This window comes from Miscanthus floridulus, chromosome 6, assembly GCF_019320115.1.
Source record: "Miscanthus floridulus cultivar M001 chromosome 6, ASM1932011v1, whole genome shotgun sequence".
NCBI lineage: Eukaryota > Viridiplantae > Streptophyta > Magnoliopsida > Poales > Poaceae > Miscanthus > Miscanthus floridulus.
Window position 1 is genome coordinate 27958986 of NC_089585.1, and position 14120 is coordinate 27973105.

General features: G+C 40.8%; 1 long non-coding RNA gene and 1 other non-coding gene across 2 annotated transcripts; one reads left to right on the plus strand and one right to left on the minus strand.

The window, feature by feature from the left end:
- Window positions 1-1431: 1431 nt before the first annotated feature.
- Window positions 1432-2104, plus strand: LOC136457945 (uncharacterized). Its single transcript, XR_010759853.1, has 4 exons — window positions 1432-1541; window positions 1625-1694; window positions 1791-1889; window positions 1983-2104. It is a non-coding gene; the product is annotated as an uncharacterized lncRNA (long non-coding RNA).
- Window positions 2105-3263: 1159 nt separating this feature from the next.
- Window positions 3264-3344, minus strand: TRNAL-AAG (transfer RNA leucine (anticodon AAG)). Its single transcript has one exon. It is a non-coding gene; the product is annotated as a tRNA-Leu (tRNA).
- Between the last annotated feature and the right edge of the window lie 10776 nt (window positions 3345-14120).

A 14120-nucleotide genomic window follows, 5' to 3' on the forward strand; every position in this document is an offset into this window, starting at 1 on the left:
AAAAATAATTGACCACAACTTGTTTTTGTAGCAGGGTCTCCCCCCAGCCTAGCCCAATCATTCATTCCCCATCTCATCACAGCATTGCGGGGGGCGAAACGACTTCATCCCCATGGCGATCTCCAACTCCTACACCGGCCCCATCGCCTCCACAACGATCTCCAACTCCTACACTAGCCCCACCGCCTCCACAACGATCTCCAACGCCTCCACGCCGGACTCCAACACCGGCCTCATTGCCTCCACGCCAGTCTCCAACACCGCCCCCACCACCTCCACAGCGACGCACTACAAAGACGTCTAAGGTCCCGGCGGCAAAGAAGACCCCCAAAAAAGAGTTATTTCTCAAGAAATACTTCCTGAAAAGACTGATGAGCAAATAGCAGCTGAAGAAGGCAAAAAAGTGAAAGATTTTTTATAGATATCCAAAAGCAGAGACAAGCGAAGCTTAAGGAGAAGTCGTACTTTTACATACCACGAGATCAGCTGAGGTAGAAGGTCGAAGCTCATAAGAAAAAGATGCTTGAAGTTCGTAAGCCACCGCCACTATCAGACTATGACCGCTCCCTCGTGAAGTCACATGATGCACATAAGAAAAGGAAAAGAGCATCAGGGAAGGATGTCCCACAGCTCGGACAACAGAAGCAACCAATGCAAAATCTTGTTGTTGCTAATCAATATGGTTCCAACATAGAAGTCTATCGACCAGACAACTCTGGAGAAGTGTTGGTTCAAGACCTTAATGATTTTTTTGAACAAACTAGTTTAACCTTGGATCAAGTGACGGGCAAAGCTCCAATCTAGAACCTAGAAGTTGATACCTGGAAGACTTATAAATTTGGCAAAAGTCTATACAACCCTGCGGCTCTAAATGAATTGGGTACACAAATGTACTTGCTCAACAAGTGGTACATGCAGGCGTGTGGCAGGGGTGAGCAGTGGATCTTTGTCAGATTTAGAGACCATCATTACTTCCGTGGAGATGACATCTTACATATTAGTTTCGAAGAATTGCATCAACTATTCCACTTGGACGCTTTGGACAAATCAATCATTAGCTCCTTTTGTTTGTAAGTGATTCTTACTTTTATTTAATAAACTCACTTCCATGCGTACGTGTATATAATTATCCTCACATGTAACTTATATTTATATACAGATTCCAGATGTCAGAGCTCCAAAGAATACAAGACACCAGTGTTGGCTTCATTGATCCTTATATCGTATTCAAAACCGATATTATTGTTAAGGACCACTGGGTATCTGAAGCACAGACGAATATCATGAAGTTCTTCGTAAAGCAGCACGACAAGACAACAATACTTTTCCTGTACAACTTTGAGTAAGTGTTAATAATAATGTAGTCTACACATTTTATGTAATATTAATACAACTTATATGCATGTACGTGTGTGTATAAACCAATGCAGGTTTCACTGGATACTCATTGTCATTGAGTTAAACTCAAGTCAATTAGTAATCTTGGACTCATTGAGAAAAGAGCGAGCACAATACCAAGATATGATAGACATTATCCCGGGGTAATTTCGATCTCTCGCGCACAACTATTATTGAATAGACTTTGCCATAATTTATTAACGATCGTACATTATTGGTCGCACAGGGTTTGAAAAGAGTTTATTCGGCAACACCGCAAGGATTGCAAGGCACCACTTAATGTAGTTGAAATACCAGTAAGTAGTACTATATATACTTCCCCACGTGTTTAATTACTATATCGTATTTCAATTTACGTGTGAGATGATGAGAATAATCTTCTTCTCGTACAGTGGTGTTTGCGGCAGGAACCAGGTAATAACTTGTGTGGATACTACGTTTGTGAATTTATCACTGCATACATAAGAAGAACTCCTGAAGATGTCCTCAGAGTACGTATATATATCAATTTTTTATTTATTTTTAAATGAATATATATATATATATATATGTATTAATACTTTTCCTTTTATTTCAAATGCAAGACTGAATGGTTGAAACGAAAGGTCATGCAAAAAGACCATCTGAAAGCAGTTCAAGAGTCAATAGCAGAATATCTTCTAGAAAAAGTGCTAAATCCCAACGGTGAGTTCTACTTTGATCTAAGGAACTAATGATGTAAATTAAATGTTTATTGATATCGTTATTTTCGAGAACAAGATTATGAAAGTGTTGTATATATACATATATATCTATAATATATATAGTTTCATACTTTATTCGAATATAATAATGCTCGAGATGAGAATTAGATGTAATTATATGCGTGCGTGTATTTATATTAGCAGCGTAGAATATGTACATAAAAACATATTATATATTAAATAAATATGTGTAACTGAACTGAAAACAAATTAAACAAAAAAAAAGAAAAAGAAAAGGAACCTTTAGTCCCGGTTGGAGTTACCAACCGAGACTAAAGGGTGAACCTTTAGTCCCGGTTGGGGTTACCAACCGGGACTAAAGGGTGTGCCAGGTTTGCTCGGCTGGAGGGCCTTTAGTCCCGGTTGGTAACACCAACCGGGACTAAAGGTCCATCTTTAGTCCCGGCTCGATGATCCGGAACTGAAGGTTCTACTTTTAGTCCCGGGATCGTTGTCCCGGCGCGGTAACCGGGACTAAAAGCCGCTACCGCCCGGGACAACAAGTCCATTCTGTAGTAGTGATATACGTAGGCCTTGTATATTTTCTATATATTGAAAATAGTAATTGCACTTAGCGGAGGTGATGTGGATGGCTTGAATTAATACGTTGAAAGTTAGTGGGCTGACGTGGTATTAGTGGGAGATGATGTGGATAGTTATATTAGTAAGAAATGATCTGGATAATAATTGCACTTAGTGAAGGTGACGTTGATGGCTTGCATTAGTAGGTTGAAAAGTTAACGAACTGACCTGGCATTAGTGAAAGATGATGTAGACATTTAGTAAAAAAAATAATATGGATAGTTTACATGCGGAGACAAAACTTATACCGAGGTTTTAAAAATATAAGATACGTGTTTCGAATGGTGTTACTGTATAAAAATTGATGTTGAGTGTGGGATTTGTATAGAAAAATACGTGTCAATAAAAAACAAAAAGAAAAATAGATGTTGTGTGGGCTTGCATATTCAAAAAAATATATGTTTCAACACAAAACAAAAAGAAGAAAAATGAACGTTGAGAGGGATTTGTATAAAAAATATGTTTGAACAGAAAACAAAATTTAGAGGGATTTGTATAAAAAAATAATGTTTCAACAGAAAATAAAAAGAAAAAAACAATTGTTGAGAGTGGGATTTGAACCCACGCCCTTTCGGACCAGAACCTTAATCTGGCGCCTTAGACCAACTCGGCCATCTCAACTTTAATACATGTAAAATAGTTTCAAAATAAAAAATATATGTGAAATGTCTAGAGAGATACAACTAACGAGATGACAACCTCAACAATTTGATCATCACATGCACCATGCATTTCTGACTTACCCACCCACGCACAAAGAGACGCAGGACGGCAGGAGCACGTGAGTCCACTCCACGTCGATGGCTCGATCCATTCGACCATCCCTCCCTTTTATACGTGTGCTGGATTGCCACATCCTAGTAGACGCCTACTACACTGTCACTGCCTGACTGCCAGTAGTAGGTCGTTTGGTGAGGGACGGTGTCAGCTGTTTTGTTTCGCCTGCCGACCATCCGCAAACCCCGGCTGGGCGGGCTCCAGACGCCAAACTCCCCAAAGCTCCTTTCTACTGCTACTGCGTACTTCATCATTGCTGCCTGGATTGTGCATGCGCGTGGTGTCAAACACCAACACTGCGTGTGCGTCCCGTCAGTTCGGCCGGCCGTCCTGGGCAAATAATGCCACGGTTTCCTCGTCATTTGTCACGCACGCACGCAACGGACGCGTTGTAAGCGGTGGCTCCATGCGACCATGCATTGCCATGCCTCGAGTAGTCACGGGCTCGAAACTCTGCATTTCGATCATGTACGTGCGGAGTGCCCTGCTATGTATTCTGGAGTCTGGAGATGAGATATTCGTTGAACTTGGATTGGATCGATCTAGGGACGAAAAGCAAGCAAAAGTGCCACTAGCGCCCGTTCTGCATGGATGAATGATTAAAAGCTTGGCTAGGCCTCTTTATATGGCCTTTCTGCCTGCTGCTAGCTTCATTTCCACGCTTCCTGCTCCACTCCTCCCATCAGCCATCGTCTAAGCACACTTTTACAGCAAACGCGACTAGCTAGATCTATATAGATGAATTACGAGTATTGACTATTGGTGTTTGCCAATTGCCATCCCTTAATAACACGTGTTTAGTTGGTGGGACGACGACGATAGGATGGGACGATCCCAGCTTGGAGATGGTTTGATCCCAACATGGGTGGACCTAGACCCAGGGCCCGACGACCCTGGGTTCTTGCCCGAGCTCCTCTCCTGTTAATCTCTTAGGGCCCAATACATGACCTATTTGCTAATGATGCTTATCTAGGGTGGCGTACCAGGGGATTGCAGTTGCATCGTCTGTGTTCCTCCGTCCTGGATCCGCTACTAGATCCCGGGACGAAGGGGATGAAACTGTCCTCGGAAAGAAATATTCAGTTCAAACGTGGATTCATCATGTGTCCTTAGAAATGAAGGAACGGGGGCATCCCCTACTGTTTCCATCATGTGCGCCATTTCCGCGCTGAGTCGTTGATGGGCGGGCAAGGGCGGCGTGGGTCGTGGTGGTCGTCATCAAGGCAACGGGTGGGGGCGTGGGCTGTTGGAACGTGATCGATTCGGCTAATCCTAAATTTAATTACGAGACTTATTAAGCGTTAAGCTTTTGGTCCCCACTCGTTATTTATTTCTAAGTAAATAAAAACTGTCGTGATCGGCGGCAACCCTTAAAATTTTAAGGGTTTGTACCCTGACCCACAACACGATTATAAATAAGAGAGACGCCCCTGGTGTCAATCTCTCTAATTCACGTGACTATTCACATAACCGATCCATTGTGCTGGAGGATTTAGGAAGGTCGTCTACCCACATCCCAGGTACGGTTGCAGATCTACATCGCGTTCTTCACCAACTAGGAGCATAAGCCTCAATCTGGTGAAGACTAAGATCTACTTTATCTACATCAACTCTTCTACATCTAAGGAGGCACTCAGATGGCATCTACAAACTCTGATTAGTATCAGACTAATTCCCGCATAAGATTGAGTTAGTGATCATGTTTAGGCTAAGATAAGATCATGTTAGTCTAAGTTCTAATTCAACAATTGGTATCAGAGCCTGCTTAGATTCTAACATGATCTTAGGCCAGAGTGTATTAGTTTTATGCCTCTGCCAAGATCCGTTCAGTTTTAATCTACTATATTTTAAGTTGGACATTAGCACGCACTCAAAGCAGACCCGTTTCCTGATTGTTACGTCAGTTCTAAAGGGCCATTAGTACTGAGATTAGATCTGTTTTCGTGTTTAAGTACAAATAAGTACTAACTAAGATTGTTTTATAACACTAATTTTGGATCGTGCATACGCAGTTTCAGTTCATTAAGCAGATGTATGATTACGATCTAATGATGACTCCAGTAACATGCACAAGACAAATTTTCTCGCTTGATTAAGTGATTAAGTCTTAATTACTTTTGAGGAAGCCATAAGTGCCTAGTTAGATAAGATCATACGCATTTAGTCCCAGATTACGAATCAATCTAAGCAATTAGTATCGGATTACTTTATATTTTCCTGCGATTAAGGGTGTTTTCCACCAAAATTAATCCCAGTTGAGCATTTAGGAGGGGATTGAATCAAATCAGCAACGATAAAGAAAATCCCCAAAAATTCTTTCCCCCAAATCAGGAACACTAACCCTAAGATCAGACATGGAGTGTGCACCCGCGTGGCTCGTACTCGGCGTTGTATGTCGGGTCACCGCTGCCGGCTGTGGCGCCCCCAGCCGTGCATGCGCGTGGCTCGTACCCGTGCTATTGGCCGGGTCGCCGACGCCGTCGTGGTGGCTTAAGGGCGCCGCCGCCTTGCGTTGCGTGCGTGAGGGTCTCAGGTAGCAGTCGCTGCCATGCTGGTCTCACGGCGCTGTTGCGTTGATTGTCGGGCTTTAGGAGCGCCGCCGTCGCTACGGCCTTGAGGGGCACTGGCGCTTGCGCTCGCCTGCACGGGTGCCGTGGCTAGCGCGCATCGCATCGTCGTTCGGCCGGTTTCAGGTCGCCGTTGCCACGCCACATGAGGGCACCCGGCTTTAGAGCTCGATGGAGCTACGCGCGGCCCTGCCGCACGCACGCATCGACGAGCCGAGCACCGTGGTGCCTGTGGCTTCAAGCGAGAGCGGCACAGTGTTACAGAGTAGCAGCCGAGCAGGAGAGCTGGCTGGAACAGGGGGAGTGAAAAGAAGAAGAGAGTGAGGAATGCGGCTATGGTTTTTTAGAGTGGCTTAAGTATGTAATCGTCGTTTGCCTTTGGCATCTCCTAGGCGCTGATCTATCTATCCAACAGATCACATAACTCGCACATTAGCTGGAAGGAGAATGGGTTGTTAGCCAACCTATTGATGTATAGGTGTGGGGGTATGGCCCCTGGTATCCACAAGACAAGACATGGGCCGCACCATCAGAGGTGGCCCAGCCCATAGGATGAAGCCTTGCGGGGCACGACGCTGCTCGGCGTGTACCGCAAGATATTGTATAGTACCAAATGGGATACTTTCCTTGTAACCCTACCCCTCTAGAGTATATAAGAAGAGATAAGGGTCCCTTAATCGCCAGACTACACCTCAATACAATACACCAAAGACACAGGACGTAGGGTATTATGTCGATCAGATGGCTCGAACCTATCTAAATCGATGTCTCTGCGCCTTGTGTCACCATCCGGTTCCTGATTATGGCACCCCTACCGACAAATCTACCATCGTGGGATATCCTTCGGTGTACTGCTGAGCATCTTTTGTCGATAGTTGGTGCGCTAGGTAGGCGCGTGCGTGGTGATCCATGGTGAACCAGATGGCGTAACTCAAGATCAACATCCTTCGTGGCAACTCGACGGATCGCGTCGACATCCTTCGACAACCACGGTGCATGTCTTCGTATGCGGATTAACACCACCAAGCTCCGACTACGTCCGTCCTACTCCAACACAAGATCAACTTCATTCCAGCCGCTAAGCGAGCTGCCCGCGTCACCGACCAGATAACGCCATACGCCGCCGACCAGACATTCTATCTAAAGCTAAGCCACGCTTTAATATTTTTCTAAATCACTGTCTCTACGCCTTGTGTCACCATCCGATTCCTGATTACGTGCACCTCCACCGACAAATCTATCATCGTAGGATACCCCTCGGTGGACTACCGAGCATCTTTTGTCAATAATAGGCGAGCATGAAACGGGCCGGCGACTGACCACGTGATGGCTAGCCGCCACTCCATTAGTCAGGCTAATTCAACGTGGCCGAATTGAGTTTCATTATAAGCATAGGCCTACACATTAAGTTTATTTCCCAAATAATTATGTTCATTCCCTAACTACTAATAAGTTCATTTTTGTTTTATTTAATGAACTTTGAGGTATTTAAGTTTACGTGGAACACTTTTCCTAAGAATTACCATTGATTTATGTTCAGTTTTTTTAGTTCTTTCTTAGCAACTATATATATATAAGTTTAATGCCCTCACGATGATATTTATTCCCATTTCATATAAAGTTTATTATCCATTTTATTTAGTAATCTTTAAGTTAATCTAAGTATGTGTTTTGGAATATGTTGCTGAGAATATTTAAGTTTAAGAATTTTTCTTTAGAGCATTTTACTTAGTTTGTTTTATGCACTATTTAAATAAGTTTTAAGTTTGAGTTTTTAGTTTTAGTTCTAGTATTAATTCTATGTTTTCTTGAGCATTATTATGTTTTATATTGATGCTCTAAGATTATGTTTTGCATTTAATAATAAGTATTTATATTTATATATACATTATATCCACCACTGTACCTGGTTGAATGGAACCAACGAGAAGTTTAACTTGAGATTACTCATAATTAATTTATGACCAACGTTGACATTAATTATGAGTTATTGAAGATGAATTTTGGTTTGTTTCTGCCCAACGGTGATGCAAATTAAAGTTCTTAAACATGCTGTTAATACTGACCAATGTAGTTTTAACTTCATGCTTTAAGTGCATCTTATATACAGCTTACTAATTGAGACATTATTTTACTTCAAATTTTTTCAGTAAATTATGCAGACTATATAAGTACCATAGAACCCCTAAGTTGCACTAATTTTCCTACTTGGAATAATCAGGTGCATGCAATTCTGAAGGAGCTGAACCTTGATTATGCATTTAATTAGGAAAACCCACATGCTCCTTCTCCTATTTATGATTACTATATTGAGAGGATGAAGGAGTACACCCCTAAATTAGAAAAATGGGAGAAATCCGATAGGATTGCAAAAATGATCATAAGGTACTCAATCTCTTTTGATATGAGGAGTTTTTCCCTACCGAAAAGGATAACAGGGAATTAAGTGTTAAGGAGCTTCACAACTCCATAAAAGCACATTTTAGAAAGGTTTTCCTCTTTGATAACTTAATTAATTCCTATTATGATGGGATAAGTGGCCTGGGTAACCACCTTAAAAGCTTGTTTGATATGGATTATGAATTGAAGGCACTTGGATTACATGTGTCTGATGAGTTTATGGTAAATTGCTTTATGAGTTCTATGCGAGAAAACCATACCAAACATGCTCAAAATGATAAGTTTCCAACAGTCTGCAAATTTTGCAAGTTACCAAATTGATGATAAGTATAAGAATGGCTTCGAAAGACAGATAACTTAAGTTGTCTCATAAGTTTTACTTAAGATATTTCCCCAACGTATGGTGGATTAACTAAGGTGCAATAATACATATCTTAACTTCTCCTTAGGTCTTGCCAAAATAGGGGAGCAAGGGGAGCAAAGTCTAAGGAGCCATTGATGGAATAAAGATGAAGTCGAGCCTTGGAGCTTCGCATTAGATTAGTTTTAAACTTAGTTCTTAATGATGCTTATGTCATCTTAGTATGAGATACTTTATATTTTGAACAAATGTTCTTGAGTTTGGAGTTTATGAATACATCAAATTTATTCCATTATAATTTATCTTATTAATTGGCAGAGATTTATTTCATGTGATATGAGTTTCCTTATGTTATTATCTTTAAGTTAATCATTAGTCAGGTGATGAGACCTTATCGAAATTATGTCACTACAGTTAAGCCACATTTTAAATAGGAGAATGGACTATCTCATCAGGAAAGAGATGCTCTATTCAAATAAGAAAGCATGGGACTTGATAAATAATAATAAGAAAATCATAGTAAATTTGTCCCTGAGCCCAGCATTAAAAATCATACTAATTTTGTCCTTGAGCCCAACATTAATCTCTAATTGAAGTATGGCTTGCTTTCACTATTTCTGGCCAAAGCTTATTAGTGTTTGCATGTCCACTAAGTTTCTTGTTCTAGTTTATTCTGGTCAACGCTGATTAGACTAGTTCATAGAGCTTGTTTTTGAAACTTATATGCCTTACGTTTGTCATTCTGGCCAATGCTGATTGATGCATATTTGATCATAAAAGTTTTACTGGGCAAAACCTTAGCAACACATAAGTACCGTCAAGCTAAGGATAAGAAATGAGATTCTAAGTAAATGAGCTATCCACATGGCACCCTAATGTGTTCCTAGAGAATGCAAAAATCAGTGGGAGCTAGTGGGAGTTCACAAAGGAGGAAGATTGAATCTTGGAGAGATATGAGCTTAGTTTTTTTGTATCAACGACTCAAGAAGACATAAATATCTCAGTTTGTGCCATAAGTCATTAGTATACCTCCATTTAAATTACTACAATTTCTATTGTGGATTTTCAAGAGTCCATTAGTAAGCCACAACAGATATATGTAGCAAGCATTGGTTGATAATTAGGCACATAAGTAAACCTCTATTGTTATTAAACTGCTTGTGATCCATGGTAAATCTATAAGTGATCACATCTAGAGTAATTTTGTTATTCTAAACAAAGCAATTTTTATAAGCTAAGGTCCATAAGTATATATATATAAAGTGTGGTTGTTAATAAGTTTCCTAATGAAGTCAAAATAATAGGCTATAAATGGGTCTTCAATTCTAAACATGACTTCAAAGGGAGTTTTGAAAGATTTAAACTAAGAACATAGCCCACGATGGTTTAGAATTTCATTAAGTGGACAATTATATTAAAAAAAGATAGAAAAGTTTATTGTCCCAATACTCTACATGGGTTAAGTTGGGTTATGTGGCAATAGGAATGTCACATAAGTGTTTTCTACTCGCCCAAAAAATTTTAATATGGTATATTTTGGTAAAGCCTCTCATTTTTTTTCTATTAAGATACACCATACATGACCAAATGAGTACTAGGATTATCATGAAAAGCATATCAAATGAATGCATAAGTGATGGATTTTGAATAAGTAATGCCATGCCTGTTTGTTCACATAATGCAATTGCATAATGCATCAAGTTTAATTATCCCAATTATTCTAAGAATAAGTTAATAACAGTTGAAGAGGAAGACGTTCCATATGCTTTGGCTGTCATTAACTTTAAGAATGCTAAAAGACAATACTAGTCTAGACTTGGCATTGGGATACTTGACAAAATATTAGTTTATTAATCTAGAATAGGTCCACTAGAAGGTGCTAAAGAATTTTAAGATATTGATGGGGCACCAAAAGAGTCATCATGTCACTTATAAGAATTAAGAATTATTTGCCAATTCTCTTGAGTATGTATAAGAAAGTACACAGTTAGATTATACCTACTCTTGGAGAAAAGGACAACTTTATTGAAAGCTCCAAATATAATTAGTGTTAAGATGAGCTTAATTAGTGGCATGAATACGACAGGCTATGTGGCTTAAGAGATATTATCCCAATATTGAGTATTGACATACTGTTATAGGCCTACAGTTGAGTTGCAGTATTATTTCGAGTAACAACGCATCAAATGTTGATGCCAAACACATTGATTAAATATTGTGAAAGAAAGAATCCAGGATCAGATTATTAAGTTTGAGAAAAATAAGAACTAAGCTGATGCTAGCATATTTGATTATTTGAGTCTTAACACTTACCCATTTATGAGCGCACAAATCAATTTGGATTTTAGTGTAGTCTCTGACATGATTCCTGGTAAGTAATAGGGCCATGTTCTCCCTATAAGTAATAACCATTCTAACAAGGTATTACAAGTGAACTAAGGGTAATGGGGTCCCAGTAGCGATTAAAACTACTGATGACATGTTGGTCTAGTCTTGCTATAGTATCGAGTGTGAACATAAGTGTAAAGCGAACATTAGTTGCATAATTGCATTAGTCATTCGATCAAGTGGGAGAATGTTAGAATGTGATCGGTTCAGCTAATCATGAACTTAATTATGAGATTAATTAAGCGTTAAGCTTTTGGTCCACCCACTTATAATTTATTTCCAACTAAATAAGAACTGCCATGATCGGATGCAACCCTTAAAATTCTAAAAGTTCGCCCCCTAACCCATAGCATGATTATAAATAAGAGATGTGCCCCTGGTGTCACAGTCTCTCTAATCCATGTGACTATTCACATAACCAATCGATTAGGCACCATAGGGTTTAGGAAGGCCGTCTACCCACATCCAGGTACTGTTGTAGATCTACATCACGTTCTTCACCAACTAGGAGCATCAAGCCTCAACTTGGTGAAGACTAAGATCTACTTTATCTACATCAACTCTTCTATGTCTATGGAGGCACCCAGATGGCGTCTACAAACTCTGGTTAGTATCAGATTAATTTCAGCATAAGATTTCGTTAGTGATCATGTTTAGGCTAAGATAAAATCATGTTAGTCTAAGTTCTAATTCAACATGGGTTAGGGTAGTCATTGAGGCGATGACAGGTTGGGTGGCATGGGATGGGGTGGCATGCCGCGCAAGCCCCAGTCCTAGTGGCACGGTCTGAGTCATGACACATGCATGTGGGGGTGCAGGGTTCTCCAGGAGCAGCGACGTGCAGAGATGGAAGAAAATTTCGAGGGGAGTGAAAGAATCTAGGCCCCTTGTTGGGTTTCGGTGATTAATGACAATACATGATTGCTATAAATAATGTGTGTTTTGCAGAGGTAATCAAGTTAGGTCATGGTAATGGAGATCGATTGAGCTATCATGGTGGTCATGCCCCTATGATGGAAATCATTTTGATTTTCAAAGGATGAACGATAAGGTTAAGGACGGACTAGTTCTAAGTGTCGATTGGAGTTAAAGAGACACTTAGAGTAGTTTACGACTTTGTTTTTCCTTTGGCCATAATATTAAGGGAGGTATGAATGGGTAGCTTGACCTAGGTGAGTCTAGTGAGTTAGGTGTGGTGCACACTTGCTAAATCTAGTACAAGGTAGCTCCAAAATAGCCCTTAGATCTAATGGAGCAAACTTCATTCACGTACGTTTGAAAGTTGGAAGTGAATAGAGGGTCAAATACTGATCGAACGCTGGCTCTAGTGTGACCAGACGCTGGCTCAGGGTCCGGTCAGTTCATTTGACCAAGGTGTTTTTGTCTGGTGCGACCGGACACTGAGAGCCAGCGTCCGGTCGCCTCTAGTAAGGTTCTAGAGAGGGAAAATCTTGACCGGACACGTTCGGTCAGTGCTGACTAGATGCTGGCCAGTGTTCGGTCACACTGTAAACACTAGAGTTTAGGGTGAACTGACCGGCGCGTCCAGTCAACATGACCAGAGCGTCCAATCACCTCGCAGAGGCACATAACGGTTCATTTTTCAGCTCATGTTATAAATACTTCCTCCATTCATGTGTGGGGGTACTTTTGCTCATTTCAACAGCTGAGAAACATCCTTGAGAGTGCTAAGAAGAGCAAGGTCCTAGTGAGGTGATTGAGATTTGAGAATCCCAAAGAGAGCCCTCATTAGTGAGATTAAGAGTAGCAAAGTGTGCATCCACCCTTCTCATTAGGCTTGTCATGGTCAAGTGAGAGTTTATGCTTGTTGCTCTTGGTGATCGCCAACACCTATGGCTTGGTGGTGATTGGGAGATTGGTGATCATCCAACGGTGCTTGTGGATGATCCAACTCAAGTTGTGAGCAGTTGTGGGTGATTCACCATGATGGAGTATCGAAGAATTAACTCGTAGAAAGCACTTGATCCTTACATGGATCAAGGGGGAGCTACACCCTTGCATGGGTGCTCCAATGAGGACTAGTGGGGAGTGGTGACTCTCCGATACCTTGGTAAAACATCGCCATGTTCCTCCTTCTCTCTTTACTTTGAGCAAATTCAATTCTTGTCTTTTACATTCCTAGAATTGTCATGCTAGAGTAGGATTAGAACTTAGGGTGCTAAACTTTTGTGCGTTAGATTAGTAGAAACACTTTCTAGGCACAAGGAGTTAATTGGGCTAACCGTAGAGTTTAATTATTGCAAAGAAATTTAGAATTAGCCCAATTCACCCCCCTCTTGGGCATCTTGATCCTTTCAATTGGTATCAGAGCCTCATGCTCACGTATTTAGGCTTAACCGTCTAGAGAAAGATGTCTCATGGGGATGGACCTCCTCCTATCTTTAAGGGGGATGATTTTCCATATTGGAAAATTCGTATGGAGGCGTACTTAGAAGCTCTAGATGTTGGAATACTTAGAGCCGCCTCACAAGGCTTCCCAAAACCTCAGGATGCTACTAACCTTTAAGGCGATGAGTTGAATTATGAAAAATGGAATGTAAAGGCTAGAAACATCATATTTATAGGCATTTGTAAAGTTGTGTTCAACTGGGTGAGGAACCACAAAGACGCCCATGCACTATGGTCGGACGTTTGTGCGCTCCATGAGGGAACAAAGAGTGAGCGTGAGGAACGCTATCATCTTGTCATGAAAAAGCTTAACTCTTTTGAAATGCTTTCTAAAGAATGTGCTAATGAAATGTATTTACGTTTGAATATTCTTGTAGAGGAAGTCAATGGGCTTGGACTAACTCAAATGCAACCATCCAATGTTGTAAGAAAGATTTTGAGTGTCCTCCCCATTGATAAATATGGGCATATTGTGACCATGCTTCATCAAGGTGA